Below are 9,627 nucleotides of genomic sequence, written 5' to 3'. Positions count from 1 at the left end.
CTTTTTGATCGCGTGTTATTCCACTTTTTGTTCGGCGGTATGATAATAAAGCGTTGTTTTTTGCCTCGTTTTTTTTTTTTTTTTCTTACGGTGTTTACTGAAGGGGTTAACTAGTGGGCCTGTTTTATAGGTCGGGTCGTTACGGACGCGGCGATACTAAATATGTGTACTTTTATTGTTTTTTTTTATTTTATTTAGATAAAGAAATGTATTTATGGGAATAATATATATATTTTTTTTTCATTATTTTGGAATATTTATTATTATTTTTTTTTACACATTTGGAAATTTTTTTTTTTACTTTTTTACTTTGCCCCAGGGGGGGACAATACAGATCGGTGATCTGTCAGTTTGCATAGCACTCTGACAGATCACCGATCTGCGAGAAGTGCAGGCTGCTTCACAGTGCCTGCTCTGAGCAGGCTTCTGTGAAGCCACCTCCCTCCCTGCAGGACCCGGATCCGCGGCCATCTTGGATCCAGGTCTGGAGCAGGCAGGGAGGGAGGTAAGACCCTCGCAGCAACGCGATCACATCGCGTTGCTGCGGGGGGCTCAGGGAAGCCCGCAGGGAGCCCCCTCCCTGCGCGATGCTTCCCTGCACCGCCGGCACATCGCGATCATGTTTGATCGCGGTGTGCCAGGGGTTAATGTGCCGGGGGCGGTCCGTGACCGCTCCTGGCACATAGTGCCGGATGTCAGCTGCGATAGGCAGCTGACACCCGGCCGCGATCGGCCGCGCTCCCCCCGTGAGCGCGGCCGATCGCGTATGACGTACTATTCCGTCCTTGGGAAGTAGGGCCCACCCCACATGGACGGAATAGTACGTCTAATGACAGAAAGGGGTTAAAGGAGAAAGTTAAATTATTGTTCAGAATTTGCACTTAGTAGATAGAATGCCCGGCTGGGTAATAATGGTTATTTATAGTCAGTTATTTAATAAATGTTATTTAAAATCTTAAGCACTATGTTTCTGTTTGTAACGTTCAAGTGTCCTCACCTCCCATAAAGGGAAGCACTGTTAAATTTACTTGTTTATTGCATTTCAAAATTTTGTATGTCTTTTGCTAACATGTATTGTTGTTCTTCTTTCCCAGTCCGGGAGTACTGGATTTAACCGGGGGGGAGTGCAGCGCCCCAGAGTCCTGGTTATTGCAGTAATGTTGCTCTGCCACTAAGGGGAGTGATGTTGCGTCTGATTGCACTAAAGGAGTTCACCTGACCAGGTATCACAGTCACACATTACACGTCACAATCCGGCCACCAGGGGAAGCAAAGGGTTCTATGTATTAGGCCACTCCTCACACTCTGGTAAAACTGGGGGTTGGATAGGAAGTTAGGGAGAAGCTGACTGGGTTTTGCCCAGGTAACATCTAGTGAGAAGAGAGCGTTACTCGGGAAGATTCAGGGGGGTCCCTGTCAGGGGTGGGATCCTGACAGTGGCCTAGCGAAAGGACAGATCGTTACGGAGCCATGCCTGCACCTCATTGCAGCGGCATCTTAAGAAAGGACACTAAGCGAAGGATATTGTGGAGAAGTGAGAAACGAGATCACAGCACAAAGGTGAAAGAACCAGTAGGAGTCGTGCCCCGAGATCGGCAACATCCTTCTGAGGCGCGTAGCCGGTGGCCGGAACGCCGAGAAAGTAACAGACTCTACGCATTACTTTAAACCAACAGCAGTACAGCTAACTTTAGGTTGGCAGTCTCAACTTTTACACCTAATGAAGACAACGGAGGCAATTGTGGGAGAGGGGCGTCTCTAGGGTCCCTATAAAATAACTCCAGGCCTACCCCGTTATACGGGTGCGTCCTATCCATATCATCTGGGGGACGGAGAGAAAGAACAGAAACATACACAACAGTTGTGAGGACTATCCCATGGTGCTCAGCAGGGAAGTACTACAACACCCAGGCGCTAGTAGGTAGGCTACTGATTTCCACCTGCAAAGGGAACTCTGGATGTGCCTTCGGACCGGCCGGTCTCAGCCAGCCCTGTTAGCAGTGCTCTGGATTGTGGATGCCGAAGCCTTCAGTAAAGAGGTAAAGAGACTGCAACCCTGTGTGCTCTTTATTTACTGCGACCTACACCGTCACCTACATCTTTAATTGAGCGCCCCTTAGCAGGGCCACGGACCGGGTCAGGCCACCATGACATCCCCAGAACTGAGAGAGGGAGACCCGGCTGCCCTGCATTTGGGGGCCGCTCCAATAGATAGATAGATAGATAGATAATAGATAGATATGAGATAGATAGATAATAAATAGATAATAGATAATATATAGATTGATAATAGATAATATATAGATGGATAGATAGATAGATAGATAAGATCGATAGATGATAGATAGATAATAGATAGATAAATAATAGATAGGTGATAGATAGATAATAGATAGATAGAAGATAGATAGATAGATAGATAGATAGATGATAGATAGATAGATAGATAGATCCCCATAGTCATGTAGGGAAGATGAGAGGTGTCGCAGTAACATAAATGTCAGCCTTTCCAGGAGAGCGCAGTCTGCGTCCTGAGAGTCGTGTGCCTAATGGAGCTGCAATTGCACATTTTGTGCTGTCATCTGAGGCTGGGATTGGCAGCAGTCTCAGGTTCCTAGCCTTAAGCTATAGCGGCCGAGTGTATGAAGGAGGTCACACGACCAAGTCCTTTATTCCCCTGCGAGCGGCTCCTGAATGCGGCGATGGAAAGAGCAGCTTAGGGGAGCTCCAGAGACGAGGACCGGCCACTGACAGCGGGACTGGGAAACAGCTGCTCTGAGGCCGCGGACGGCTACTAAGGGAAATGCTGTTGATTAAAGAGCTCGCTAATTCCACTGCTGCCTCGCTCACTGGGGTAACCGCCATTTAACCCTTCAGGAGGCAATTTAGGGGTCTGTTCACATTGCTTTCGAGCCTTTGTTGCTTGTTTCTCCAGAAAAAAAGCCAAAAGTGGTGACAGAACAGCTTCGATTTGTTTTTTCCGTGGAGCAGAAAAAAGAATAGGCAATTGAGAAATCAGTATAAAAAGTACAGATGTAGCAGTGGGGAAATTGTTAGGTTAGGTTAGGATGTGCAGTGGGTTTATCTGCAATCTTGTAAATCTATAGATTGTGGCAGAAGTGGAGAGACCATTGTGCACTTTGGGCAGCTGCACAGGGGCCCAAGAGGTGCGGGGGGCCACTACCACCTCCACAGCGGGTGGAAGTGTGCATTATGAGGAGCTATTGGACTGCAAAGGGCTCATATATTGTTCTTGTACAGGGGCCTCTCCTGTCTGTGTCCTCTCCTAGATTGCTTAAAATGACAAAGTTGGCCATATCTGGCAAATCAGCTCTGCACGTGACAAACAGCTCTGCTGCATGTCACCTACTCAGCTCTGCTTCACCTGGAAAACCCAACTCTGCTGCTTCTTGCAAACTCACCTCTGCTGCGTCTTGCAAACTCAGCCCTGCTGCTTCTTGAAAACTCACCTCTGCTGCTTCTTGAAAACTCAGCTCTGCTGCTGCTTGCAAACTCAGCTCTGCTGCGTCTTGAAAACACAGCTCTGCTGCTTCTTGCAAACTCAGCTCTGCTGCTTTTTGCAAACTCAGCTCTGCTGCTTCTTGCAAACTCAGCTCTGCTTCTTCTTACAAACTCAGCTCTGCTGCTTCTTGCAATCCAAGGTCTGCTTTGTTGCTTAGCATTGTGGTATCTCACAATTTTGCAACACTTGAAAACTCAGTTCTGCAGCATCAGAATGGAACATGAGACACTCCGCTTTGCTGCATCAGACAAACTCAGCTCTGCAATATCATAGTGCAACATCTGTACAACATCTTCTTTTAGGAACCATCACTGCAAAAACGAGCACGCATAGCAAAAACTAAAGTAACTTTATCCATTAAAGGAGTTTTCTCAACTCATTGAATGGTAAAAATTGCAAAATACCTTTAAAAATGAGCAACGTAGCACTTATTAAAAGCCCCTCTGCATTACCAAATACTTAGAGATTTTTAATTCTGTAGTTTACTGGTCATTACCAAGGTTACCGGCCACCTCTGCAGTCCATGAGAGTGGCTGATTTCCTAGGCAACTAATGTGCGCTTGTGAGTTGTTTGCTGTGCAGCTGGTAAGCCCTGCTCTGATGATGCAAGGGCAAAGCTAGCACTGCTCACAGCATCGGAGAGAGCACAGGTCCTAGAGGCACAACCCTGCGGCTAGTCCCAACCGTCCATCTTCAGGAGGGCACCGCCCCGCGGCTAGCAGGAGTCCAGAGGCCAGAGGAGCAGTGCTCCTGAAGAAGGAGGATAAGACGACCCTTTCATTCCAAAAATAATCACCATTCATTGCAACTTTATTTTACAGCTACAGTAACTCTTTTCGGTAAAGATACAGGACCTATCTCAGTTTATTGCAAAAATGATAATACCCCCAATCATTCATTGCAAAAATGACAGCATCCCAACTACTACTAAATGGATAGCACTCCCAACCATTCATTGCAAAAATTCTAGTATGGTACAGCCAACAATTTATTGCAAAAATGATAGCACCCTCAACAATTCTTGGCAAAAATGATAATACCCCTAATCATTATCTGCAAGATGACAGCATCCCCAGCTATTGCAAAAATGTTCGCACTCCCAACCATTCATTGCAAAAATTATAGCATCCCCAACAATTTATTGCAAAAATAATAGTATTCCCAACCATTTGTTGCAGAAATTGTTGCACCATTATTCATTTCTTGTAAAAAAAAAAAAAAAACATTATCCCCATTTAGCCATTGCACACATGTCCGTCCCCCTCGCCCGGGCCTCTGCATGGTGCTCATCATCTTTCCCCCAGTTCTCCCAGAATTGCTTTCTTCCCTCCGTGACCAGCTGATAATTATTCCGGCGCTCCGGCACCTCTGCTCTCCAGACATTAATATTTAAATACGTCGTCTGCTTGGACCAGGGGAAAAGAAAAATGTCCACTTGACTTTAATGGAGATGTCACTGGATGCATCAGCGCCTCCATATGAGTGCAATCTCGGTCACATCTCAGTGACTGGGAAGGGAAAGGTCGGCCATATTGTATGTCATTAAAGGAAAGCGAGAGGATTCACACTCAGATGAAGGACATTGCAAACAAACAGGACACATTGCAGCTTATTAAAGCAATTATCTTCCCTGTAACGTATATACCGTCTAATGATGATGATTAGCGGGGAGCGTATGCTGCGCTTGTTAGGTAACCATCAAACAACAGCGGCGCGGCGAACCCTCCCACGGATTTCCAATCCTAGACCATACTAATTTGTGGGGTATATTTTTTGCAGCTATGACAAACACACATATTCTCAGTTGTCAAAATGAACATTCCACTTTATTTGCATACATATTAAGCAGAGCCCCCGGATACGTTTTAATGTATGCCGTTCCTCGCCGGCGCGTATTCTCGCACAAAGGAGTGTGAACAAAATGTCGCACTGAAATTGGTACATGTAACGCGTTCATGCAAATCAGCCGGCATCTCATAATTGAGATTCTGCTCTTTAAAAGGCATAGGTAGGTAGGTTATAGGACATGGAGTAGTTAGCCTATCGTAAATGTAAGGGTTAATGGCGGCTTTAGGCTCTTGTGAATTCCCTCAATATGCAAGGATACTGCAGTACCAGGCATGGCCACACTCCTATGGGTGGCACTATTCTGCCATGTCTGATCCCAAGATCAAAAATTGACATCCAATACTAAATTCCAGAAAACCCCTTTAAATAAGATTTTCTGCCATTCTTGGTAGACATGGGTCCAGCAGTTGTTACTGATGATGATAAATTACAAATATCACAACTAAATATTCCTTGTAGTAGCTGGTTATCCGCAACATCAGACAAGCAGAGTAGCCAGTAGACGTGGGGTGGCAAGACAATGCGCTTCTGGAAAATAGACATATGACATATTCTAGCAATAGAATTCTGAAGCTTCCCTCTGTCACTCCAGCTCTATTCCCCACCCGGCGCCGTCTCCTCTTTCTTGGCTGAAAGCCGAGCGAATATTAGAAAACCACTGGTAATAGAGTAATAACACTACCTTCTGTTTGAAGCCTACTTGTTATTTCCAAAAACCTTTTACATGAAGACGCCTCAGGAGTTTTGTTTGGTGGAGGTCTGGATGCTGAGACATGAACAGATCAGTAAAACAAAAGAGCAAAGGGAAACTGCTCTCAGTCGCTGAATACAGGCTACATAGACTTTCTATTGATCCAATCTACAGCAACGGGAGAGGAGCAGTGTACCTATGTGCATCACGGCTCCTTCATTTAGCAATTGGGGGGGGGGTCCTGATGGGTATTCCAATGTGGCACCCGTTGGTGGTACCAGGCCCTTGCGCAGTACTACCAGGTGGTGGTCATCGCCGGACCTTCCAGGTCGGCGAGGGAGGGGGAGCGGCAGCTGTCCATCATAGTCATCTGCTCTCGGCGCGTCTCTGCATGTCCCTGCTTCTCCAGCGCCGGCAGCTTCTTCCTGTGTTCAGCGGTACAATGTGACCGCTGAACATAGGAAGAAGCTGCCAGCTCCTGGAGACCATCTGTCAGTGAGAAGCTGCCAGGAACCACACCGGGAGCAGGTGAGTATAACAGGGGAGGGTGAGCATTCTGATATTCACCTGTCCCCGTTCCACCACAGCGCGCCGCTCTGTCTTTCGCGTCCTCTGGCTGTGACGTTCAGGTCAGAGGGCGCGATGACGTGTTTAGTGTGCGCACTGCCCACTGCCTGAACAGTCAATGCAGAAGATTCGGAAGATGGAGCGGCGCCCGCCGGTGGAACGGGGACAGGTGAATATCGCAAGTGCCGGGGGCCTGCTCAGGACAAGAGGTGAGTCTGTCATTTTTTTTATCGCAGCAGCATCATATGGGGAAAATGTTTCTATGGAGTATCTTATGGGGCCATAATCAACTATTATGCAGCATTATATGGGGCAAATTTTCTATGGAGCATCTTATGGGGCCATAATCAACCTTTATGCAGATTATATGGAGCACATTTTCTATCGAGCATCTTATGGGGCCATAATCAACCTTTATACAGCATTATATGGGGCTTGGGGATGAGAGAATCTCAGTGCTGCAAAGCCTGCCCCCATCGGTACATCACCACCCTCCTGATGCGATAGCATCGGGTCTCCATCTAGTTGCTACATAATTGAGTATTTTCATGAAGACAACCCCAGTGTAATGTGAGCCACTGTGACAGGTCTGTAAAGGACAACTGGGGAGCAAAGAAAGCACAAATAGGGTTTTATCTGATATTGATTTTTATTAAAAAGAGGACTGCTTGCTCACTTCATGATATTGCAATTGCAACTATCTCTAGGCATATACCACCTGCTGCAAATATTTTTCTGCGCTGCTGATAGGATTCCTCAGACAGACTCAGGATATGGGTATGAATAAAGTGCGTTTTGTTATGGAACGGTTATAATATCTACTCGTTTCGAAGTTATCCAACTTCTTCCTCAGGACAAAACCACAGTCACCGTGACAGGTCTACCTCTCAAAACTCCAGTCAGTCAACAGTTGGAATCAACAATGAGAAGCTTTGATTAGCCATATGAATAAATGCCTAGCCATGTAATATGTTTATGGGTCTTCTCTGCCCGATCAGTAGCTATTTACACTTAGTAGTATATATGAGCCAGTCTCAAGAAATTTGTTTTGGTCAGGTTTGCTAAAATTAACTGGCACATTCAATTCAGTCCGAATAAAACTTGGTCTGAATCTGTCTTGTATAGATGTATATTATGCTATGAGGTTTCTCTAAACCTCAAAAGAATAGTACTTAAAAAGTCAGGAAGATGGTAAAAAATAATAGAAGATATTACCCACTTGTCCTATGTGCTGCCCTCACCTGCACTGCCATCGCAGCTCCCAGTTCAGTCCTGTCCTCTGCTCATTTTGGATTTATCTTCCCTTTTTCAGTCTCCCCTTCTTCAGTCTTTCCCTCCTCGGTCTTCACTTCTTCAGTCCTTTCTGCCACAGTCTTCCCCGCCTCGGTCTAGCCCGCCTCGGTCTTGTCCGCCTCAGTCTTTCCCTGCCTCCTTCTTCCCCTGCCTTCGTCTTCCTTTACCTCCATCTTCCCCTGCTCGCTCTTCACTTCTTCAGTCCTCCTTTCTTTGGTTCGCATTTCTTCAGTCTTCCCTTCCTTGGCCTTCCCTACCTCGGCCCTCTCCTCCTTGGTCTTAACATCCTTTGTATTCATTTCTTAAGTCTGCCTTTCTTTCCTCTGTCCCATTTTGGTTATCAATTCTTTGGTCCTCCCTTCTTCGGTCCTCTCTTTTTTGGTCCTCCCTTCTTCAGTCCTCCCTTGTTCAGTTCTTCGATGCTGATGAGGACTCACATGTTCTATGTGCATCACCCCATGCCATAAAGTGGAGAAGACCAAAGAAAAGAAGATTGAAGAATAGATCAAAGAGTAGACAGAAGAGAAGATTCATCCGAAATGAGTGGAGTACCGGTCAGGGAGTTGCGGGGACAGGACAGCTGAGGAGTGAGCATATGATTGGTGAGTATAACCGTTTACTATCTTTAAACCCCTTCCTGGCCTTCTAAAGAATTTTTGTGAATTGAACCCCCCAAAAATTTGGCTTATGACAAATTTTAATTTTGGAGGACACTTCTATTAAACTAAATTCACTGTAAGATGTGAAACATTGGATTACGGCAACTGCATTACAAATTTCCCCTCAAAAAATAAAACTTGCTCTTCTTTATTTAGTAACTCTCACATAGATGGAGGTGGGACTCTTGCTCTATGGTGCCCATATAGTACACGAGACAACTTATAGTTTTTTAACATTTTTCAACATTTTATTACATTTGCGAGATTTGTGGCCAAATCCATTTCTTCACAATCGAACTGAAGTCTGCACACAACATATCTTTTGCCCGTTCTCATTATAACTTGATGTTATACATTCCTTCCCATCTCATAATCTAAATTAGGTGTCTGAAAGATCCCACCTCGGAGCCCTTCTGCCATTACACATTAGACATTCCACCACCATCTAACGTTACTGTATCTGAATTTTTGATGTCCCCCATAAGGCTCTACCTTCCTTAGTAATGTCAGAACTGTTTGTTTTCCTATAACATTATTCAAACACTTCAAAGAAAGCAAGTTTCGGGAAGAAATCCGCTCTTTATAGTTAACGGAAAATGAATTTTATATAGAACCTTAATGTGCGTGAACTGCCGCTGTTACATAGTATTGACACACCGCCTGAAACCACTTACATCTTGTACTTACTGGTTGTTCTTCAGTAATTATTTTTCTTATATTCTCCTTCTTTTCCCCTTTTGATAGAAACAGCGGAAAGAAAGCTTGAGCTCTCGCCAGCCGACTGATTCTTTTTCTAAGGTGCCATCAATTTATTAAAGAATCAAACATGTGCTTCAGATCTTACCTGCATGATCAAAGATGATGGTGTGACACGTATCTTTCTCCCCTAATACCATTATATATTCATGGCCCCTAAAAAGTGTCACTGCAGACAGTCCCCACCAACCCATGTTGATCAAAGCTGCTCATTTGACACCATCCCTTGCTGATTAATCATGGAGCACATTGACGGCCCCCAAAATGTCAGAAAAGCCGTCAGCCTGTAC

This window comes from Ranitomeya variabilis, chromosome 1, assembly GCF_051348905.1.
Source record: "Ranitomeya variabilis isolate aRanVar5 chromosome 1, aRanVar5.hap1, whole genome shotgun sequence".
Lineage (NCBI taxonomy): Eukaryota > Metazoa > Chordata > Amphibia > Anura > Dendrobatidae > Ranitomeya > Ranitomeya variabilis.
Note: the sequence above shows the minus strand (reverse complement) of the source record.